The following is a 23,289-nucleotide window of genomic DNA, read 5'->3' as shown; positions in this document are numbered from 1 at the left end:
TACTGATCATTTTGTATTAAGGATTCAAATAGGTTGGAAAGTTTTGAAATAGTTATCTTCCGTCGGTAGTGTTCAATTGAAGAGAGGCCGTTTTCACAACACTTCTTCTATATTGATTCTCTATTGGAAGCATGGTTCATAAACAGGCAGCAATCAAATTGAAAGTTTACAATATTTACGTAACTATGAACTGCAACTGTTATAATCGACAGTTTAAAAGCAACACAAGAAAACATTAATGACCCTAAACAACCGACTCACCATGGTTCTAAGGTTATCTGATGTCGACGTTGTGATGAAACAAACACGGATGAGTGTAGACGTTTGTCATTGGTGATTGTTTTGTATTGTCGAAACTTTGACTAAGTTATTATAAGATGTTATTCGATGTTGATTCATGTGTTTATTCCATTGTTACTTTGAAGTTGTTTGTTATATTTTAATTATATTAGAAATATGTAATATTGGCGAATGCCCAAAGTTAAATTTAAACCGTCATTTTTTCATTTTAAACTAGTTATTTATTTAATGGATTTCATATTTTAAAATCATTTCCCCGGTTTATTGTCAATCCACAAATATTGTTTTATGTATAAGCGTGTTTACACCTAGGTATTCAATTAATTCATAACAAATTATTCAGTTTTTTCAAAGTATATTTGAAACAATAAACAAAGTTTAATTTCGGAAAGCGTAAAACTTTGTTTTGACACTGCATTATACTTGCGCATGGCTTAGTCTACTAACATGTCTAGGGTAGCACAACTCATACTTACCTGGCACAGGGATATCCATGATCAAGAAGGTGGATTCCTCAGGAAGAGGCCTTACCATTGCACTTCGGTTTGGTTGACGCCTGCGATTATCCCAAATGTGGGTAACTCGGGTGCATAACTTTTGGTAGTGGGGGACTGCGTTCGCGCTATCCCCTAAAAATATAATGACAAGAATCTACAGATTGTTTTCTGACAGCTATAGCTGTAAACAGTATAGCCGCTTTGTCAACAGGTCAGCTGGGCTGACAAATCAGATTTCAGCCGGTGCAAAATATAACGATATCTTCATGTTTAAACCTATTAAAGTTCTATATACGCTATAAAAAATGGCTGATACAGTAGTGTTCCTGAAAATTATTTTTTAATTTTCATTGAAGTTCTTTAAGTTCAGATTAAAAACCACATTTTGAATTAATAAAATAAAACAATGGATATAATTAAGACGTTTAACGAGACTATAATATTGATGATTGAGATAATCGATTTTCCCAGGTACTCCTTTAGTAAAATCGTAGCAAACACTACAGCAATAGCAAAAAAAGTTAATTGATATTCATATTATTGTGACAATATTAGAACTAGTTTGTGGACGCCTTTCGACTGATCATTTTGTATTAAGGATTCAAATAGGTTGGAAAGTTTTGAAATGGCTAACTTCTGTAGATAGTGTTCAATAGAAGCGAGGCCGTTTTCACAACACTGCTTCTATATTGGTTCTCTATTGGAAGCATGGTTCATAAACAGGCAGCAATCAAATTGAAAGTTTACAATATTTACGTAACTATGAACTGAAACTGTTATAATCGACAGTTGAAAAGCAGCACAAGAAAACATTAATGACCCTAAACAGCCGACTCACCATGGGTCTAAGGTTATCTGATGTCGACTTTGTGATGAAACAAACACGGATGAGTGTAGACGTTTGTCATTGGTGATTGTTTTGTATTGTCGAAACTTTGACTAAGTTATTATAAGATGTTATTCGATGTTGATTCATGTGTTTATTCCATTGTTACTTTGAAGTTGTTTGTTATATTTTAATTATACTAGAAATATCTAATATTGGCGATTGCCCAAAGTTAAATTTAAACCGTCATTTTTTCATTTTAAACTAGTTATTTATTTAATGGATTTCATATTTTAAAATCGTTTCCCCTGTCTATTGTCGATCCACAAAGATTGTTTTATGTATAAGCGTGTTTTCATCTAGTTATTCAATTAATTCATAACAAATGACTCAATTTATTTCAAAGTATAATTGAAACAATAAACAAAGTTTAATTTCGGAAAGCGTAAAACTTTGTTTTGACACTGCATTATACTTGCGCATGGCTTAGTCTACTAACATGTCTAGGGTAGCACAACTCATACTTACCTGGCACAGGGATATCCATGATCAAGAAGGTGGATTCCTCAGGAAGAGGCCTTACCATTGCACTTCGGTTTGGTTGACGCCTGCGATTATCCCAAATGTGGGTAACTCGGGTGCATAATTTTTGGTAGTGGGGGACTGCGTTCGCGATATCCCCTAAAAATATAATGACAAAAATCTACAGATTGTTTTCTGACAGCTATAGCTGTAAACAGTATAGCCGCTTTGTCAACAGGTCAGCTGCGCTGACAAATCAGATTTCGGCCGGTGCAAAATATAACGATATTTTCATGTTGAAACCTATTAAAATTCTATATACGCTATAAAAAGGGCTGATACAGTAGTGTTCCTGAAACTTATTTTTCATTTTTCATTAAAGTTCCTTAAGTTCAGATTAAAAACCACATTTTGAATTAATAAAATAAAACAATGGATATGATTAAGACGTTTAACGAGACTATAATATTGATGATTGAGATAATCGATTTTCCCAGGTACTCCTTTAGTAAAATCGTAACAAACACTACAGCAATAACAAAAAATGTTAATTGATATTCATATTATTGTGACAATATTAGAACTAGTTTGTGGACGCCTTTCTACTGATCATTTTGTATTATGGATTCAAATAGGTTGGAAAGTTTTGAAATAGTTATCTTCCGTAGGTAGTGTTCAATTGAAGAGCGGCCGTTTTCACAACACTGCTTCTATAATGGTTCTCTATTGGAAGCATGGTTCATAAACAGGCAGCAATCAAATTGAAAGTTTACAATATTTACGTAACTATGAACTGCAACTGTTATAATCGACAGTTGAAAAGCAACACAAGAAAACATTAATGACCCTAAACAGCCGACTCACCATGGTTCTAAGGTTATCTGATGTCGACTTTGTGATGAAACAAACACGGATGAGTGTAGACGTTTGTCATTGGTGATTGTTTTGTATTGTCGAAACTTTGACTAAGTTATTATAAGATGTTTTTCGATGTTGATTCATGTGTTTATTCCATTGTTACTTTGAAGTTGTTTGTTATATTTTAATTATATTAGAAATATGTAATATTGGCGAATGCCCAAAGTTAAATTTAAACCGTCATTTTTTCATTTTAAACTAGTTATTTATTTAATGGATTTCATATTTTAAAATCGTTTCCCCTGTCTATTGTCAATCCACAAAGATTGTTTTATGTATAAGCGTGTTTTCATCTAGGTAATCAATTAATTCATAACAAATTATTCAGTTTTTTCAAAGTATATTTGAAACAATAAAAAAAGTTTAATTTCGGAAAGCGTAAAACTTTGTTTTGACACTGCATTATACTTGCGCATGGCTTAGTCTACTAACATGTCTAGGGTAGCACAACTCATACTTACCTGGCACAGGGATATCCATGATCAAGAAGGTGGATTCCTCAGGAAGAGGCCTTACCATTGCACTTCGGTTTGGTTGACGCCTGCGATTATCCCAAATGTGGGTAACTCGGGTGCATAACTTTTGGTAGTGGGGGACTGCGTTCGCGCTATCCCCTAAAAATATAATGACAAGAATCTACAGATTGTTTTCTGACAGCTATAGCTGTAAACAGTATAGCCGCTTTGTCAACAGGTCAGCTGCGCTGACAAATCAGATTTCAGCCGGTGCAAAATATAACGATACTTTCATGTTTAAACCTATTAAAGTTCTATATACGCAATAAAAATGGGCTGATACAGTAGTGTTCCAGAAAATTATTTTTCAATTTTCATTAAAGTTCTTTAAGTTCAGATTAAAAACCACATTTTGAATTAATAAAATAAAACAATGGATATGATTAAGACGTTTAACGAGACTATAATATTGATGATTGAGATAATCGATCTTCCTAGATATTCCTTTAGTAGCAAACACTACAGCAATAACAAAAAAAGTTAATTGATATTCATGTTATTGTGACAATATTACAACTAATTTGTGGACCCCTTTCTACTGATCATTTTGTATTAAGGATTCAAATAGGTTGGAAAGTTTTGAAATAGTTATCTTCCGTCGGTAGTGTTCAATTGAAGAGAGCCCGTTTTCACAACACTGCTTCTATATTGATTCTCTATTGGAAGCATGGTTCATAAACAGGCAGCAATCAAATTGAAAGTTTACAATATTTACGTAACTGTGAACTGCAACTGTTATAATCGACAGTTTAAAAGCAACACAAGAAAACATTAATGACCCTAAACAACCGACTCACCATGGTTCTAAGGTTATCTAATGTCGACTTTGTGATGAAACAAACACGGATGAGTGTAGACGTTTGTCATTGGTGATTGTTTTGTATTGTCGAAACTTTGACTAAGTTATTATAAGATGTTATTCGATGTTGATTCATGTGTTTATTCCATTGTTACTTTGAAGTTGTTTGTTATATTTTAATTATATTAGAAATATGTAATATTGGCGAATGCCCAAAGTTAAATTTAAACCGTCATTTTTTCATTTTAAACTAGTTATTTATTTAATGGATTTCATATTTTAAAATCGTTTCTCCGGTTTATTGTCAATCCACAAATATTGTTTTATGTATAAGCGTGTTTTCACCTAGGTATTCAATTAATTCATAACAAATTATTCAGTTTTTTCAAAGTATATTTGAAACAATAAACAAAGTTTAATTTCGGAAAGCGTAAAACTATGTTTTGACACTGCATTATACTTGCGCATGGCTTAGTCTACTAACATGTCTAGGGTAGCACAACTCATACTTACCTGGCACAGGGATATCCATGATCAAGAAGGTGGATTCCTCAGGAAGAGGCCTTACCATTGCACTTCGGTTTGGTTGACGCCTGCGATTATCCCAAATGTGGGTAACTCGGGTGCATAACTTTTGGTAGTGGGGGACTGCGTTCGCGCTATCCCCTAAAAATATAATGACAAGAATCTACAGATTGTTTTCTGACAGCTATAGCTGTAAACAGTATAGCCGCTTTGTCAACAGGTCAGCTGCGCTGACAAATCAGATTTCAGCCGGTGCAAAATATAACGATACTTTCATGTTTAAACCTATTAAAGTTCTATATACGCAATAAAAAAGGGCTGATACAGTAGTGTTCCAGAAAATTATTTTTCAATTTTCATTAAAGTTCTTTAAGTTCAGATTAAAAACCACATTTTGAATTAATAAAATAAAACAATGGATATGATTAAGACGTTTAACGAGACTATAATATTGATGATTGAGATAATCGATCTTCCTAGGTATTCCTTTAGTAGCAAACACTACAGCAATAACAAAAAAAGTTAATTGATATTCATGTTATTGTGACAATATTACAACTAATTTGTGGACCCCTTTCTACTGATCATTTTGTATTAAGGATTCAAATAGGTTGGAAAGTTTTGAAATAGTTATCTTCTGTCGGTAGTGTTCAATTGAAGAGAGGCCGTTTTCACAACACTTCTTCTATATTGATTCTCTATTGGAAGCATGGTTCATAAACAGGCAGCAATCAAATTGAAAGTTTACAATATTTACGTAACTGTGAACTGCAACTGTTATAATCGACAGTTTAAAAGCAACACAAGAAAACATTAATGACCCTAAACAACCGACTCACCATGGTTCTAAGGTTATCTAATGTCGACTTTGTGATGAAACAAACACGGATGAGTGTAGACGTTTGTCATTGGTGATTGTTTTGTATTGTCGAAACTTTGACTAAGTTATTATAAGATGTTATTCGATGTTGATTCATGTGTTTATTCCATTGTTACTTTGAAGTTGTTTGTTATATTTTAATTATATTAGAAATATGTAATATTGGCGAATGCCCAAAGTTAAATTTAAACCGTCATTTTTTCATTTTAAACTAGTTATTTATTTAATGGATTTCATATTTTAAAATCGTTTCCCCGGTTTATTGTCAATCCACAAATATTGTTTTATGTATAAGCGTGTTTACACCTTGGTATTCAATTAATTCATAACAAATTATTCAGTTTTTTCAAAGTATATTTGAAACAATAAACAAAGTTTAATTTCGGAAAGCGTAAAACTTTGTTTTGACACTGCATTATACTTGCGCATGGCTTAGTCTACTAACATGTCTAGGGTAGCACAACTCATACTTACCTGGCACAGGGATATCCATGATCAAGAAGGTGGATTCCTCAGGAAGAGGCCTTACCATTGCACTTCGGTTTGGTTGACGCCTGCGATTATCCCAAATGTGGGTAACTCGGGTGCATAACTTTTGGTAGTGGGGGACTGCGTTCGCGCTATCCCCTAAAAATATAATGACAAGAATCTACAGATTGTTTTCTGACAGCTATAGCTGTAAACAGTATAGCCGCTTTGTCAACAGGTCAGCTGGGCAGACAAATCAGATTTCAGCCGGTGCAAAATATAACGATATCTTCATGTTTAAACCTATTAAAGTTCTATATACGCTATAAAAAAGGGCTGATACAGTAGTGTTCCTGAAAATTATTTTTTAATTTTCATTGAAGTTCTTTAAGTTCAGATTAAAAACCACATTTTGAATTAATAAAATAAAACAATGGATATGATTAAGACGTTTAACGAGACTATAATATTGATGATTGAGATAATCGATTTTCCCAGGTACTCCTTTAGTAAAATCGTAGCAAACACTACAGCAATAGCAAAAAAAGTTAATTGATATTCATATTATTGTGACAATATTAGAACTAGTTTGTGGACGCCTTTCGACTGATCATTTTGTATTAAGGATTCAAATAGGTTGGAAAGTTTTGAAATGGCTAACTTCTGTAGATAGTGTTCAATAGAAGCGAGGCCGTTTTCACAACACTGCTTCTATATTGGTTCTCTATTGGAAGCATGGTTCATAAACAGGCAGCAATCAAATTGAAAGTTTACAATATTTACGTAACTATGAACTGAAACTGTTATAATCGACAGTTGAAAAGCAGCACAAGAAAACATTAATGACCCTAAACAGCCGACTCACCATGGGTCTAAGGTTATCTGATGTCGACTTTGTGATGAAACAAACACGGATGAGTGTAGACGTTTGTCATTGGTGATTGTTTTGTATTGTCGAAACTTTGACTAAGTTATTATAAGATGTTATTCGACGTTGATTCATGTGTTTATTCCATTGTTACTTTGAAGTTGTTTGTTATATTTTAATTATATTAGAAATATGTAATATTGGCGAATGCCCAAAGTTAAATTTAAACCGTCATTTTTTCATTTTAAGCTAGTTATTTATTTAATGGATTTCATATTTTAAAATCGTTTCCCCTGTCTATTGTCAATCTGCAAAGATTGTTTTAAATATAAGCGTGTTTTCATCTAATTATTCAATTAATTCATAACAAATTATTCAGTTTTTTCAAAGTATAATTGAAACAATAAGCAAAGTTTAATTTCGATTAGCGTAAAAATTTGTTTTGACACTGCATTATACTTGCGAATGGCTTAGTCTACTAACATGTCTAGGGTAGCACAACTCATACTTACCTGGCACAGGGATATCCATGATCAAGAAGGTGGATTCCTCAGGAAGAGGCCTTACCATTGCACTTCGGTTTGGTTGACGCCTGCGATTATCCCAAATGTGGGTAACTCGGGTGCATAATTTTTGGTAGTGGGGGACTGCGTTCGCGCTATCCCCTAAAAATATAATGACAAAAATCTACAGATTGTTTTCTGACAGCTATAGCTGTAAACAGTATAGCCGCTTTGTCAACAGGTCAGCTGCGCTGACAAATCAGATTTCGGCCGGTGCAAAATATAATGATATTTTCATGTTGAAACCTATTAAAATTCTATATACGCTATACAAAAGGGCTGATACAGTAGTGTTCCTGAAAATTATTTTTCATTTTTCATTAAAGTTCCTTAAGTTCAGATTAAAAACCACATTTTGAATTAATAAAATAAAACAATGGATATGATTAAGACGTTTAACGAGACTATAATATTGATGATTGAGATAATCGATTTTCCCAGGTACTCCTTTAGTAAAATCGTAGCAAACACTACAGCAATAACAAAAAAGGTTAATTGATATTCATATTATTGTGACAATATTAGAACTAGTTTGTGGACGCCTTTCTACTGATCATTTTGTATTATGGGTTCAAATAGGTTGGAAAGTTTTGAAATAGTTATCTTCCGTAGGTAGTGTTCAATTGAAGAGAGGCCGTTTTCACAACACTGCTTCTATAATGGTTCTCTATTGGAAGCATGGTTCATAAACAGGCAGCAATCAAATTGAAAGTTTACAATATTTACGTAACTATGAACTGCAACTGTTATAATCGACAGTTGAAAAGCAACACAAGAAAACATTAATGACCCTAAACAGCCGACTCACCATGGTTCTAAGGTTATCTGATGTCGACTTTGTGATGAAACAAACAAGGACGAGTGTAGACGTTTGTCATTGGTGATTGTTTTGTATTGTCGAAAATTTGACTAAATTATTATAAGATGTTATTCGATGTTGATTCATGTGTTTATTCCATTGTTACTTTGAAGTTGTTTGTTATATTTTAATTATATTAGAAATATGTAATATTGGCGAATGCCCAAAGTTAAATTTAAACCGTCATTTTTTCATTTTAAACTAGTTATTTATTTAATGGATTTCATATTTTAAAATCGGTTCCCCTGTTTATTGTCAATCCGCTAATATTGTTTTATGTATAAGCGTGTTTTCATCTAGGTATTCAATTAATTCATAACAAATTATTCAGTTTTTTCAAAGTATATTTGAAACAATAAACAAAGTTCAATTTCGGAAAGCGTAAAACTTTGTTTTGACACTGCATTATACTTGCGCATGGCTTAGTCTACTAACATGTCTAGGGTAGCACAACTCATACTTACCTGGCACAGGGATATCCATGATCAAGAAGGTGGATTCCTCAGGAAGAGGCCTTACCATTGCACTTCGGTTTGGTTGACGCCTGCGATTATCCCAAATGTGGGTAACTCGGGTGCATAATTTTTGGTAGTGGGGGACTGCGTTCGCGCTATCCCCTAAAAATATAATGACAAAAATCTACAGATTGTTTTCTGACAGCTATAGCTGTAAACAGTATAGCCGCTTTGTCAACAGGTCAGCTGGGCTGACAAATCAGATTTCAGCCGGTGCAAAATATAACGATATCTTCATGTTTAAACCTATTAAAGTTCTATATACGCTATAAAAAAGGGCTGATACAGTAGTGTTCCTGAAAATTATTTTTTAATTTTCATTGAAGTTCTTTAAGTTCAGATTAAAAACCACATTTTGAATTAATAAAATAAAACAATGGATATAATTAAGACGTTTAACGAGACTATAATATTGATGATTGAGATAATCGATTTTCCCAGGTACTCCTTTAGTAAAATCGTAGCAAACACTACAGCAATAGCAAAAAAAGTTAATTGATATTCATATTATTGTGACAATATTAGAACTAGTTTGTGGACGCCTTTCGACTGATCATTTTGTATTAAGGATTCAAATAGGTTGGAAAGTTTTGAAATGGCTAACTTCTGTAGATAGTGTTCAATAGAAGCGAGGCCGTTTTCACAACACTGCTTCTATATTGGTTCTCTATTGGAAGCATGGTTCATAAACAGGCAGCAATCAAATTGAAAGTTTACAATATTTACGTAACTATGAACTGAAACTGTTATAATCGACAGTTGAAAAGCAGCACAAGAAAACATTAATGACCCTAAACAGCCGACTCACCATGGGTCTAAGGTTATCTGATGTCGACTTTGTGATGAAACAAACACGGATGAGTGTAGACGTTTGTCATTGGTGATTGTTTTGTATTGTCGAAACTTTGACTAAGTTATTATAAGATGTTATTCGATGTTGATTCATGTGTTTATTCCATTGTTACTTTGAAGTTGTTTGTTATATTTTAATTATACTAGAAATATCTAATATTGGCGATTGCCCAAAGTTAAATTTAAACCGTCATTTTTTCATTTTAAACTAGTTATTTATTTAATGGATTTCATATTTTAAAATCGTTTCCCCTGTCTATTGTCAATCCACAAAGATTGTTTTATGTATAAGCGTGTTTTCATCTAGTTATTCAATTAATTCATAACAAATGACTCAATTTATTTCAAAGTATAATTGAAACAATAAACAAAGTTCAATTTCGGAAAGCGTAAAACTTTGTTTTGACACTGCATTATACTTGCGCATGGCTTAGTCTACTAACATGTCTAGGGTAGCACAACTCATACTTACCTGGCACAGGGATATCCATGATCAAGAAGGTGGATTCCTCAGGAAGAGGCCTTACCATTGCACTTCGGTTTGGTTGACGCCTGCGATTATCCCAAATGTGGGTAACTCGGGTGCATAACTTTTGGTAGTGGGGGACTGCGTTCGCGCTATCCCCTAAAAATATAATGACAAGAATCTACAGATTGTTTTCTGACAGCTATAGCTGTAAACAGTATAGCCGCTTTGTCAACAGGTCAGCTGGGCTGACAAATCAGATTTCAGCCGGTGCAAAATATAACGATACTTTCATGTTTAAACCTATTAAAGTTCTATATACGCAATAAAAAAGGGCTGATACAGTAGTGTTCCAGAAAATTATTTTTCAATTTTCATTAAAGTTCTTTAAGTTCAGATTAAAAACCACATTTTGAATTAATAAAATAAAACAATGGATATGATTAAGACGTTTAACGAGACTATAATATTGATGATTGAGATAATCGATTTTCCCAGGTACTCCTTTAGTAAAATCGTAGCAAACACTACAGCAATAACAAAAAAGGTTAATTGATATTCATATTATTGTGACAATATTAGAACTAGTTTGTGGACGCCTTTCTACTGATCATTTTGTATTATGGGTTCAAATAGGTTGGAAAGTTTTGAAATAGTTATCTTCCGTAGGTAGTGTTCAATTGAAGAGAGGCCGTTTTCACAACACTGCTTCTATAATGGTTCTCTATTGGAAGCATGGTTCATAAACAGGCAGCAATCAAATTGAAAGTTTACAATATTTACGTAACTATGAACTGCAACTGTTATAATCGACAGTTGAAAAGCAACACAAGAAAACATTAATGACCCTAAACAGCCGACTCACCATGGTTCTAAGGTTATCTGATGTCGACTTTGTGATGAAACAAACAAGGACGAGTGTAGACGTTTGTCATTGGTGATTGTTTTGTATTGTCGAAAATTTGACTAAATTATTATAAGATGTTATTCGATGTTGATTCATGTGTTTATTCCATTGTTACTTTGAAGTTGTTTGTTATATTTTAATTATATTAGAAATATGTAATATTGGCGAATGCCCAAAGTTAAATTTAAACCGTCATTTTTTCATTTTAAACTAGTTATTTATTTAATGGATTTCATATTTTAAAATCGGTTCCCCTGTTTATTGTCAATCCGCTAATATTGTTTTATGTATAAGCGTGTTTTCATCTAGGTATTCAATTAATTCATAACAAATTATTCAGTTTTTTCAAAGTATATTTGAAACAATAAACAAAGTTCAATTTCGGAAAGCGTAAAACTTTGTTTTGACACTGCATTATACTTGCGCATGGCTTAGTCTACTAACATGTCTAGGGTAGCACAACTCATACTTACCTGGCACAGGGATATCCATGATCAAGAAGGTGGATTCCTCAGGAAGAGGCCTTACCATTGCACTTCGGTTTGGTTGACGCCTGCGATTATCCCAAATGTGGGTAACTCGGGTGCATAATTTTTGGTAGTGGGGGACTGCGTTCGCGCTATCCCCTAAAAATATAATGACAAAAATCTACAGATTGTTTTCTGACAGCTATAGCTGTAAACAGTATAGCCGCTTTGTCAACAGGTCAGCTGCGCTGACAAATCAGATTTCGGCCGGTGCAAAATATAATGATATTTTCATGTTGAAACCTATTAAAATTCTATATACGCTATACAAAAGGGCTGATACAGTAGTGTTCCTGAAAATTATTTTTCATTTTTCATTAAAGTTCCTTAAGTTCAGATTAAAAACCACATTTTGAATTAATAAAATAAAACAATGGATATGATTAAGACGTTTAACGAGACTATAATATTGATGATTGAGATAATCGATTTTCCCAGGTACTCCTTTAGTAAAATCGTAGCAAACACTACAGCAATAACAAAAAAGGTTAATTGATATTCATATTATTGTGACAATATTAGAACTAGTTTGTGGACGCCTTTCTACTGATCATTTTGTATTATGGGTTCAAATAGGTTGGAAAGTTTTGAAATAGTTATCTTCCGTAGGTAGTGTTCAATTGAAGAGAGGCCGTTTTCACAACACTGCTTCTATAATGGTTCTCTATTGGAAGCATGGTTCATAAACAGGCAGCAATCAAATTGAAAGTTTACAATATTTACGTAACTATGAACTGCAACTGTTATAATCGACAGTTGAAAAGCAACACAAGAAAACATTAATGACCCTAAACAGCCGACTCACCATGGTTCTAAGGTTATCTGATGTCGACTTTGTGATGAAACAAACAAGGACGAGTGTAGACGTTTGTCATTGGTGATTGTTTTGTATTGTCGAAAATTTGACTAAATTATTATAAGATGTTATTCGATGTTGATTCATGTGTTTATTCCATTGTTACTTTGAAGTTGTTTGTTATATTTTAATTATATTAGAAATATGTAATATTGGCGAATGCCCAAAGTTAAATTTAAACCGTCATTTTTTCATTTTAAACTAGTTATTTATTTAATGGATTTCATATTTTAAAATCGGTTCCCCTGTTTATTGTCAATCCGCTAATATTGTTTTATGTATAAGCGTGTTTTCATCTAGGTATTCAATTAATTCATAACAAATTATTCAGTTTTTTCAAAGTATATTTGAAACAATAAACAAAGTTCAATTTCGGAAAGCGTAAAACTTTGTTTTGACACTGCATTATACTTGCGCATGGCTTAGTCTACTAACATGTCTAGGGTAGCACAACTCATACTTACCTGGCACAGGGATATCCATGATCAAGAAGGTGGATTCCTCAGGAAGAGGCCTTACCATTGCACTTCGGTTTGGTTGACGCCTGCGATTATCCCAAATGTGGGTAACTCGGGTGCATAATTTTTGGTAGTGGGGGACTGCGTTCGCGCTATCCCCTAAAAATATAATGACAAAAATCTACAGATTGTTTTCTGACAGCTATAGCTGTAAACAGTATAGCCGCTTTGTCAACAGGTCAGCTGGGCTGACAAATCAGATTTCAGCCGGTGCAAAATATAACGATATCTTCATGTTTAAACCTATTAAAGTTCTATATACGCTATAAAAAAGGGCTGATACAGTAGTGTTCCTGAAAATTATTTTTTAATTTTCATTGAAGTTCTTTAAGTTCAGATTAAAAACCACATTTTGAATTAATAAAATAAAACAATGGATATAATTAAGACGTTTAACGAGACTATAATATTGATGATTGAGATAATCGATTTTCCCAGGTACTCCTTTAGTAAAATCGTAGCAAACACTACAGCAATAGCAAAAAAAGTTAATTGATATTCATATTATTGTGACAATATTAGAACTAGTTTGTGGACGCCTTTCGACTGATCATTTTGTATTAAGGATTCAAATAGGTTGGAAAGTTTTGAAATGGCTAACTTCTGTAGATAGTGTTCAATAGAAGCGAGGCCGTTTTCACAACACTGCTTCTATATTGGTTCTCTATTGGAAGCATGGTTCATAAACAGGCAGCAATCAAATTGAAAGTTTACAATATTTACGTAACTATGAACTGAAACTGTTATAATCGACAGTTGAAAAGCAGCACAAGAAAACATTAATGACCCTAAACAGCCGACTCACCATGGGTCTAAGGTTATCTGATGTCGACTTTGTGATGAAACAAACACGGATGAGTGTAGACGTTTGTCATTGGTGATTGTTTTGTATTGTCGAAACTTTGACTAAGTTATTATAAGATGTTATTCGATGTTGATTCATGTGTTTATTCCATTGTTACTTTGAAGTTGTTTGTTATATTTTAATTATACTAGAAATATCTAATATTGGCGATTGCCCAAAGTTAAATTTAAACCGTCATTTTTTCATTTTAAACTAGTTATTTATTTAATGGATTTCATATTTTAAAATCGTTTCCCCTGTCTATTGTCAATCCACAAAGATTGTTTTATGTATAAGCGTGTTTTCATCTAGTTATTCAATTAATTCATAACAAATGACTCAATTTATTTCAAAGTATAATTGAAACAATAAACAAAGTTCAATTTCGGAAAGCGTAAAACTTTGTTTTGACACTGCATTATACTTGCGCATGGCTTAGTCTACTAACATGTCTAGGGTAGCACAACTCATACTTACCTGGCACAGGGATATCCATGATCAAGAAGGTGGATTCCTCAGGAAGAGGCCTTACCATTGCACTTCGGTTTGGTTGACGCCTGCGATTATCCCAAATGTGGGTAACTCGGGTGCATAACTTTTGGTAGTGGGGGACTGCGTTCGCGCTATCCCCTAAAAATATAATGACAAGAATCTACAGATTGTTTTCTGACAGCTATAGCTGTAAACAGTATAGCCGCTTTGTCAACAGGTCAGCTGGGCTGACAAATCAGATTTCAGCCGGTGCAAAATATAACGATACTTTCATGTTTAAACCTATTAAAGTTCTATATACGCAATAAAAAAGGGCTGATACAGTAGTGTTCCAGAAAATTATTTTTCAATTTTCATTAAAGTTCTTTAAGTTCAGATTAAAAACCACATTTTGAATTAATAAAATAAAACAATGGATATGATTAAGACGTTTAACGAGACTATAATATTGATGATTGAGATAATCGATTTTCCCAGGTACTCCTTTAGTAAAATCGTAGCAAACACTACAGCAATAACAAAAAAGGTTAATTGATATTCATATTATTGTGACAATATTAGAACTAGTTTGTGGACGCCTTTCTACTGATCATTTTGTATTATGGGTTCAAATAGGTTGGAAAGTTTTGAAATAGTTATCTTCCGTAGGTAGTGTTCAATTGAAGAGAGGCCGTTTTCACAACACTGCTTCTATAATGGTTCTCTATTGGAAGCATGGTTCATAAACAGGCAGCAATCAAATTGAAAGTTTACAATATTTACGTAACTATGAACTGCAACTGTTATAATCGACAGTTGAAAAGCAACACAAGAAAACATTAATGACCCTAAACAGCCGACTCACCATGGTTCTAAGGTTATCTGATGTCGACTTTGTGATGAAACAAACAAGGACGAGTGTAGACGTTTGTCATTGGTGATTGTTTTGTATTGTCGAAAATTTGACTAAATTATTATAAGATGTTATTCGATGTTGATTCATGTGTTTATTCCATTGTTACTTTGAAGTTGTTTGTTATATTTTAATTATATTAGAAATATGTAATATTGGCGAATGCCCAAAGTTAAATTTAAACCGTCATTTTTTCATTTTAAACTAGTTATTTATTTAATGGATTTCATATTTTAAAATCGGTTCCCCTGTTTATTGTCAATCCGCTAATATTGTTTTATGTATAAGCGTGTTTTCATCTAGGTATTCAATTAATTCATAACAAATTATTCAGTTTTTTCAAAGTATATTTGAAACAATAAACAAAGTTCAATTTCGGAAAGCGTAAAACTTTGTTTTGACACTGCATTATACTTGCGCATGGCTTAGTCTACTAACATGTCTAGGGTAGCACAACTCATACTTACCTGGCACAGGGATATCCATGATCAAGAAGGTGGATTCCTCAGGAAGAGGCCTTACCATTGCACTTCGGTTTGGTTGACGCCTGCGATTATCCCAAATGTGGGTAACTCGGGTGCATAATTTTTGGTAGTGGGGGACTGCGTTCGCGCTATCCCCTAAAAATATAATGACAAAAATCTACAGATTGTTTTCTGACAGCTATAGCTGTAAACAGTATAGCCGCTTTGTCAACAGGTCAGCTGGGCTGACAAATCAGATTTCAGCCGGTGCAAAATATAACGATATCTTCATGTTTAAACCTATTAAAGTTCTATATACGCTATAAAAAAGGGCTGATACAGTAGTGTTCCTGAAAATTATTTTTTAATTTTCATTGAAGTTCTTTAAGTTCAGATTAAAAACCACATTTTGAATTAATAAAATAAAACAATGGATATAATTAAGACGTTTAACGAGACTATAATATTGATGATTGAGATAATCGATTTTCCCAGGTACTCCTTTAGTAAAATCGTAGCAAACACTACAGCAATAGCAAAAAAAGTTAATTGATATTCATATTATTGTGACAATATTAGAACTAGTTTGTGGACGCCTTTCGACTGATCATTTTGTATTAAGGATTCAAATAGGTTGGAAAGTTTTGAAATGGCTAACTTCTGTAGATAGTGTTCAATAGAAGCGAGGCCGTTTTCACAACACTGCTTCTATATTGGTTCTCTATTGGAAGCATGGTTCATAAACAGGCAGCAATCAAATTGAAAGTTTACAATATTTACGTAACTATGAACTGAAACTGTTATAATCGACAGTTGAAAAGCAGCACAAGAAAACATTAATGACCCTAAACAGCCGACTCACCATGGGTCTAAGGTTATCTGATGTCGACTTTGTGATGAAACAAACACGGATGAGTGTAGACGTTTGTCATTGGTGATTGTTTTGTATTGTCGAAACTTTGACTAAGTTATTATAAGATGTTATTCGATGTTGATTCATGTGTTTATTCCATTGTTACTTTGAAGTTGTTTGTTATATTTTAATTATACTAGAAATATCTAATATTGGCGATTGCCCAAAGTTAAATTTAAACCGTCATTTTTTCATTTTAAACTAGTTATTTATTTAATGGATTTCATATTTTAAAATCGTTTCCCCTGTCTATTGTCAATCCACAAAGATTGTTTTATGTATAAGCGTGTTTTCATCTAGTTATTCAATTAATTCATAACAAATGACTCAATTTATTTCAAAGTATAATTGAAACAATAAACAAAGTTCAATTTCGGAAAGCGTAAAACTTTGTTTTGACACTGCATTATACTTGCGCATGGCTTAGTCTACTAACATGTCTAGGGTAGCACAACTCATACTTACCTGGCACAGGGATATCCATGATCAAGAAGGTGGATTCCTCAGGAAGAGGCCTTACCATTGCACTTCGGTTTGGTTGACGCCTGCGATTATCCCAAATGTGGGTAACTCGGGTGCATAACTTTTGGTAGTGGGGGACTGCGTTCGCGCTATCCCCTAAAAATATAATGACAAGAATCTACAGATTGTTTTCTGACAGCTATAGCTGTAAACAGTATAGCCGCTTTGTCAACAGGTCAGCTGGGCTGACAAATCAGATTTCAGCCGGTGCAAAATATAACGATACTTTCATGTTTAAACCTATTAAAGTTCTATATACGCAATAAAAAAGGGCTGATACAGTAGTGTTCCAGAAAATTATTTTTCAATTTTCATTAAAGTTCTTTAAGTTCAGATTAAAAACCACATTTTGAATTAATAAAATAAAACAATGGATATGATTAAGACGTTTAACGAGACTATAATATTGATGATTGAGATAATCGATCTTCCTAGGTATTCCTTTAGTAGCAAACACTACAGCAATAACAAAAAAAGTTAATTGATATTCATGTTATTGTGACAATATTAGAACTAGTTTGTGGACCCCTTTCTACTGATCATTTTGTATTAAGGATTCAAATAGGTTGGAAAGTTTTGAAATAGTTATCTTCTGTCGGTAGTGTTCAATTGAAGAGAGGCCGTTTTCACAACACTTCTTCTATATTGATTCTCTATTGGAAGCATGGTTCATAAACAGGCAGCAATCAAATTGAAAGTTTACAATATTTACGTAACTGTGAACTGCAACTGTTATAATCGACAGTTTAAAAGCAACACAAGAAAACATTAATGACCCTAAACAACCGACTCACCATGGTTCTAAGGTTATCTAATGTCGACTTTGTGATGAAACAAACACGGATGAGTGTAGACGTTTGTCATTGGTGATTGTTTTGTATTGTCGAAACTTTGACTAAGTTATTATAAGATGTTATTCGATGTTGATTCATGTGTTTATTCCATTGTTACTTTGAAGTTGTTTGTTATATTTTAATTATATTAGAAATATGTAATATTGGCGAATGCCCAAAGTTAAACTTAAACCGTCATTTTTTCATTTTAAACTAGTTATTTATTTAATGGATTTCATATTTTAAAATCGGTTCCCCTGTTTATTGTCAATCCGCAAATATTGTTTTATGTATAAGCGTGTTTTCATCTAGGTATTCAATTAATTCATAACAAATTATTCAGTTTTTTCAAAGTATATTTGAAACAATAAACAAAGTTCAATTTCGGAAAGCGTAAAACTTTGTTTTGACACTGCATTATACTTGCGCATGGCTTAGTCTACTAACATGTCTAGGGTAGCACAACTCATACTTACCTGGCACAGGGATATCCATGATCAAGAAGGTGGATTCCTCAGGAAGAGGCCTTACCATTGCACTTCGGTTTGGTTGACGCCTGCGATTATCCCAAATGTGGGTAACTCGGGTGCATAATTTTTGGTAGTGGGGGACTGCGTTCGCGCTATCCCCTAAAAATATAATGACAAAAATCTACAGATTGTTTTCTGACAGCTATAGCTGTAAACAGTATAGCCGCTTTGTCAACAGGTCAGCTGCGCTGACAAATCAGATTTCGGCCGGTGCAAAATATAACGATATTTTCATGTTGAAACCTATTAAAATTCTATATACGCTATAAAAAGGGCTGATACAGTAGTGTTCCTGAAACTTATTTTTCATTTTTCATTAAAGTTCCTTAAGTTCAGATTAAAAACCACATTTTGAATTAATAAAATAAAACAATGGATATGATTAAGACGTTTAACGAGACTATAATATTGATGATTGAGATAATCGATTTTCCCAGGTACTCCTTTAGTAAAATCGTAACAAACACTACAGCAATAACAAAAAAGGTTAATTGATATTCATATTATTGTGACAATATTAGAACTAGTTTGTGGACGCCTTTCGACTGATCATTTTGTATTAAGGATTCAAATAGGTTGGAAAGTTTTGAAATAGTTATCTTCCGTCGGTAGTGTTCAATTGAAGAGAGGCCGTTTTCACAACACTGCTTCTATAATGGTTCTCTATTGGAAGCATGGTTCATAAACAGGCAGCAATCAAATTGAAAGTTTACAATATTTACGTAACTATGAACTGCAACTGTTATAATCGACAGTTGAAAAGCAACACAAGAAAACATTAATGACCCTAAACAGCCGACTCACCATGGTTCTAAGGTTATCTGATGTCGACTTTGTGATGAAACAAACACGGATGAGTGTAGACGTTTGTCATTGGTGATTGTTTTGTATTGTCGAAACTTTGACTAAGTTATTATAAGATGTTTTTCGATGTTGATTCATGTGTTTATTCCATTGTTACTTTGAAGTTGTTTGTTATATTTTAATTATATTAGAAATATGTAATATTGGCGAATGCCCAAAGTTAAATTTAAACCGTCATTTTTTCATTTTAAACTAGTTATTTATTTAATGGATTTCATATTTTAAAATCGTTTCCCCGGTTTATTGTCAATCCACAAATATTGTTTTATGTATAAGCGTGTTTTCACCTAGGTATTCAATTAATTCATAACAAATTATTCAGTTTTTTCAAAGTATATTTGAAACAATAAACAAAGTTTAATTTCGGAAAGCGTAAAACTTTGTTTTGACACTGCATTATACTTGCGCATGGCTTAGTCTACTAACATGTCTAGGGTAGCACAACTCATACTTACCTGGCACAGGGATATCCATGATCAAGAAGGTGGATTCCTCAGGAAGAGGCCTTACCATTGCACTTCGGTTTGGTTGACGCCTGCGATTATCCCAAATGTGGGTAACTCGGGTGCATAACTTTTGGTAGTGGGGGACTGCGTTCGCGCTATCCCCTAAAAATATAATGACAAGAATCTACAGATTGTTTTCTGACAGCTATAGCTGTAAACAGTATAGCCGCTTTGTCAACAGGTCAGCTGGGCTGACAAATCAGATTTCAGCCGGTGCAAAATATAACGATATCTTCATGTTTAAACCTATTAAAGTTCTATATACGCTATAAAAAAGGGCTGATACAGTAGTGTTCCTGAAAATTATTTTTTAATTTTCATTGAAGTTCTTTAAGTTCAGATTAAAAACCACAATTTGAATTAATAAAATAAAACAATGGATATAATTAAGACGTTTAACGAGACTATAATATTGATGATTGAGATAATCGATTTTCCCAGGTACTCCTTTAGTAAAATCGTAGCAAACACTACAGCAATAACAAAAAAAGTTAATTGATATTCATATTTTTGTGACAATATTAGAACTAGTTTGTGGACGCCTTTCGACTGATCATTTTGTATTAAGGATTCAAATAGGTTGGAAAGTTTTGAAATGGCTAACTTCTGTAGATAGTGTTCAATAGAAGCGAGGCCGTTTTCACAACACTGCTTCTATATTGGTTCTCTATTGGAAGCATGGTTCATAAACAGGCAGCAATCAAATTGAAAGTTTACAATATTTACGTAACTATGAACTGAAACTGTTATAATCGACAGTTGAAAAGCAGCACAAGAAAACATTAATGACCCTAAACAGCCGACTCACCATGGGTCTAAGGTTATCTGATGTCGACTTTGTGATGAAACAAACACGGATGAGTGTAGACGTTTGTCATTGGTGATTGTTTTGTATTGTCGAAACTTTGACTAAGTTATTATAAGATGTTATTCGATGTTGATTCATGTGTTTATTCCATTGTTACTTTGAAGTTGTTTGTTATATTTTAATTATACTAGAAATATGTAATATTGGCGATTGCCCAAAGTTAAATTTAAACCGTCATTTTTTCATTTTAAACTAGTTATTTATTTAATGGATTTCATATTTTAAAATCGTTTCCCCTGTCTATTGTCAATCCACAAAGATTGGTTTATGTATAAGCGTGTTTTCATCTAGTTATTCAATTAATTCATAACAAATGACTCAATTTATTTCAAAATATATTTGAAACAATAAACAAAGTTTAATTTCGGAAAGCGTAAAACTTTGTTTTGACACTGCATTATACTTGCGCATGGCTTAGTCTACTAACATGTCTAGGGTAGCACAACTCATACTTACCTGGCACAAGGATATCCATGATCAAGAAGGTGGATTCCTCAGGAAGAGGCCTTACCATTGCACTTCGGTTTGGTTGACGCCTGCGATTATCCCAAATGTGGGTAACTCGGGTGCATAATTTTTGGTAGTGGGAGACTGCGTTCGCGCTATCCCCTAAAAATATAATGGCAAAAATCTACAGATTGATTTCTGACAGCTATAGCTGTAAACAGTATAGCCGCTTTGTCAACAGGTCAGCTGCGCTGACAAATCAGATTTCAGCCGGTGCAAAATATAAAGATATTTTCATGTTTAAACCTATTAAAATTCTATATACGCAATAAAAAAGGGCTGATACAGTAGTGTGCCTGAAAATTATTTTTCATTAAAGTTCCTTAAGTTCAGATTAAAAACCACATTTTGAATTAATAAAATAAAACAATGGATATGATTAAGACGTTTAACGAGACTATAATATTGATGATTGAGATAATCGATTTTCCCAGGTACTCCTTTAGTAAAATCGTAGCAAACACTACAGCAATAACAAAAAAGGTTAATTGATATTCATATTATTGTGACAATATTAGAACTAGTTTGTGGACGCCTTTCTACTGATCATTTTGTATTATGGATTCAAATAGGTTGGAAAGTTTTGAAATAGTTATCTTCCGTCGGTAGTGTTCAATTGAAGAGAGGCCGTTTTCACAACACTGCTTCTATATTGGTTCTCTATTGGAAGCATGGTTCATAAACAGGCAGCAATCAAATTGAAAGTTTACAATATTTACGTAACTGTGAACTGCAACTGTTATAATCGACAGTTGAAAAGCAACACAAGAAAACATTAATGACCCTAAACAGCCGACTCACCATGGTTCTAAGGTTATCTGATGTCGACTTTGTGAGGAAACAAACATGGATGAGTGTAGACGTTTGTCATTGGTGATTGTTTTGTATTGTCGAAAATTTGACTAAGTTATTATAAGATGTTATTCGATGTTGATTCATGTGTTTATTCCATTGTTACTTTGAAGTTGTTTGTTATATTTTAATTATATTAGAAATATGTAATATTGGCAAATGCCCAAAGTTAAATTTAAACCGTCATTTTTTCATTTTAAACTAGTTATTTATTTAATGGATTTTATATTTTAAAATCGTTTCCCCTGTCTATTGTCAATCTGCAAAGATTGTTTTAAATATAAGCGTGCTTTCATCTAATTATTCAATTAATTCATAACAAATTATTCAGTTTTTTCAAAGTATAATTGAAACAATAAGCAAAGTTTAATTTCGATTAGCGTAAAAATTTGTTTTGACACTGCATTATACTTGCGAATGGCTTAGTCTACTAACATGTCTAGGGTAGCACAACTCATACTTACCTGGCACAGGGATATCCATGATCAAGAAGGTGGATTCCTCAGGAAGAGGCCTTACCATTGCACTTCGGTTTGGTTGACGCCTGCGATTATCCCAAATGTGGGTAACTCGGGTGCATAATTTTTGGTAGTGGGGGACTGCGTTCGCGCTATCCCCTAAAAATATAATGACAAAAATCTACAGATTGTTTTCTGACAGCTATAGCTGTAAACAGTATAGCCGCTTTGTCAACAGGTCAGCTGCGCTGACAAATCAGATTTCGGCCGGTGCAAAATATAACGATATTTTCATGTTGAAACCTATTAAACTTCTATATACGCTATAAAAAAGGGCTGATACAGTAGTGTTCCTGAAAATTATTTTTCATTTTTCATTAAAGTTCCTTAAGTTCAGATTAGAAACCACATTTTGAATTAATAAAATAAAACAATGGATATGATTAAGACGTTTAACGAGACTATAATATTGATGATTGAGATAATCGATTTTCCCAGGTACTCCTTTAGTAAAATCGTAGCAAACACTACAGCAATAACAAAAAAGGTTAATTGATATTCAT

At 33.2% G+C, this 23,289-nt stretch overlaps 17 non-coding genes across 17 annotated transcripts; all 17 read left to right on the top strand.

Annotated features, from left to right (window-relative positions):
• The first annotated feature begins 768 nt into the window (after positions 1-768).
• LOC137397773 (U1 spliceosomal RNA) lies at positions 769-932 on the top strand. Its single transcript, XR_010978823.1, has one exon. It is a non-coding gene; the product is annotated as a U1 spliceosomal RNA (small nuclear RNA).
• Positions 933-2,143: 1,211 nt separating this feature from the next.
• On the top strand, positions 2,144-2,307 carry LOC137397800 (U1 spliceosomal RNA). The gene has a single exon (XR_010978849.1). It is a non-coding gene; the product is annotated as a U1 spliceosomal RNA (small nuclear RNA).
• A 1,209-nt stretch (positions 2,308-3,516) lies between these two features.
• On the top strand, positions 3,517-3,680 carry LOC137397772 (U1 spliceosomal RNA). Its single transcript, XR_010978822.1, has one exon. It is a non-coding gene; the product is annotated as a U1 spliceosomal RNA (small nuclear RNA).
• A 1,202-nt stretch (positions 3,681-4,882) lies between these two features.
• On the top strand, positions 4,883-5,046 carry LOC137397771 (U1 spliceosomal RNA). The gene has a single exon (XR_010978821.1). It is a non-coding gene; the product is annotated as a U1 spliceosomal RNA (small nuclear RNA).
• Positions 5,047-6,248: 1,202 nt separating this feature from the next.
• LOC137397770 (U1 spliceosomal RNA) lies at positions 6,249-6,412 on the top strand. The gene has a single exon (XR_010978820.1). It is a non-coding gene; the product is annotated as a U1 spliceosomal RNA (small nuclear RNA).
• Positions 6,413-7,622: 1,210 nt separating this feature from the next.
• On the top strand, positions 7,623-7,786 carry LOC137397675 (U1 spliceosomal RNA). The gene has a single exon (XR_010978729.1). It is a non-coding gene; the product is annotated as a U1 spliceosomal RNA (small nuclear RNA).
• Positions 7,787-8,996: 1,210 nt separating this feature from the next.
• Positions 8,997-9,160, top strand: LOC137397674 (U1 spliceosomal RNA). Its single transcript, XR_010978728.1, has one exon. It is a non-coding gene; the product is annotated as a U1 spliceosomal RNA (small nuclear RNA).
• A 1,211-nt stretch (positions 9,161-10,371) lies between these two features.
• LOC137397768 (U1 spliceosomal RNA) lies at positions 10,372-10,535 on the top strand. The gene has a single exon (XR_010978818.1). It is a non-coding gene; the product is annotated as a U1 spliceosomal RNA (small nuclear RNA).
• A 1,210-nt stretch (positions 10,536-11,745) lies between these two features.
• Positions 11,746-11,909, top strand: LOC137397673 (U1 spliceosomal RNA). The gene has a single exon (XR_010978727.1). It is a non-coding gene; the product is annotated as a U1 spliceosomal RNA (small nuclear RNA).
• Positions 11,910-13,119: 1,210 nt separating this feature from the next.
• LOC137397672 (U1 spliceosomal RNA) lies at positions 13,120-13,283 on the top strand. Its single transcript, XR_010978726.1, has one exon. It is a non-coding gene; the product is annotated as a U1 spliceosomal RNA (small nuclear RNA).
• Positions 13,284-14,494: 1,211 nt separating this feature from the next.
• Positions 14,495-14,658, top strand: LOC137397767 (U1 spliceosomal RNA). The gene has a single exon (XR_010978817.1). It is a non-coding gene; the product is annotated as a U1 spliceosomal RNA (small nuclear RNA).
• Positions 14,659-15,868: 1,210 nt separating this feature from the next.
• LOC137397671 (U1 spliceosomal RNA) lies at positions 15,869-16,032 on the top strand. The gene has a single exon (XR_010978725.1). It is a non-coding gene; the product is annotated as a U1 spliceosomal RNA (small nuclear RNA).
• Positions 16,033-17,243: 1,211 nt separating this feature from the next.
• LOC137397766 (U1 spliceosomal RNA) lies at positions 17,244-17,407 on the top strand. The gene has a single exon (XR_010978816.1). It is a non-coding gene; the product is annotated as a U1 spliceosomal RNA (small nuclear RNA).
• Positions 17,408-18,609: 1,202 nt separating this feature from the next.
• LOC137397670 (U1 spliceosomal RNA) lies at positions 18,610-18,773 on the top strand. Its single transcript, XR_010978724.1, has one exon. It is a non-coding gene; the product is annotated as a U1 spliceosomal RNA (small nuclear RNA).
• Positions 18,774-19,982: 1,209 nt separating this feature from the next.
• Positions 19,983-20,146, top strand: LOC137397765 (U1 spliceosomal RNA). The gene has a single exon (XR_010978815.1). It is a non-coding gene; the product is annotated as a U1 spliceosomal RNA (small nuclear RNA).
• A 1,211-nt stretch (positions 20,147-21,357) lies between these two features.
• On the top strand, positions 21,358-21,521 carry LOC137397784 (U1 spliceosomal RNA). Its single transcript, XR_010978834.1, has one exon. It is a non-coding gene; the product is annotated as a U1 spliceosomal RNA (small nuclear RNA).
• A 1,203-nt stretch (positions 21,522-22,724) lies between these two features.
• Positions 22,725-22,888, top strand: LOC137397669 (U1 spliceosomal RNA). The gene has a single exon (XR_010978723.1). It is a non-coding gene; the product is annotated as a U1 spliceosomal RNA (small nuclear RNA).
• Positions 22,889-23,289: the final 401 nt, after the last annotated feature.

This window comes from Watersipora subatra, chromosome 5 (genome assembly GCF_963576615.1).
Source record: "Watersipora subatra chromosome 5, tzWatSuba1.1, whole genome shotgun sequence".
NCBI lineage: Eukaryota > Metazoa > Bryozoa > Gymnolaemata > Cheilostomatida > Watersiporidae > Watersipora > Watersipora subatra.
This window is presented reverse-complemented; position numbering and strand designations above follow the sequence as displayed.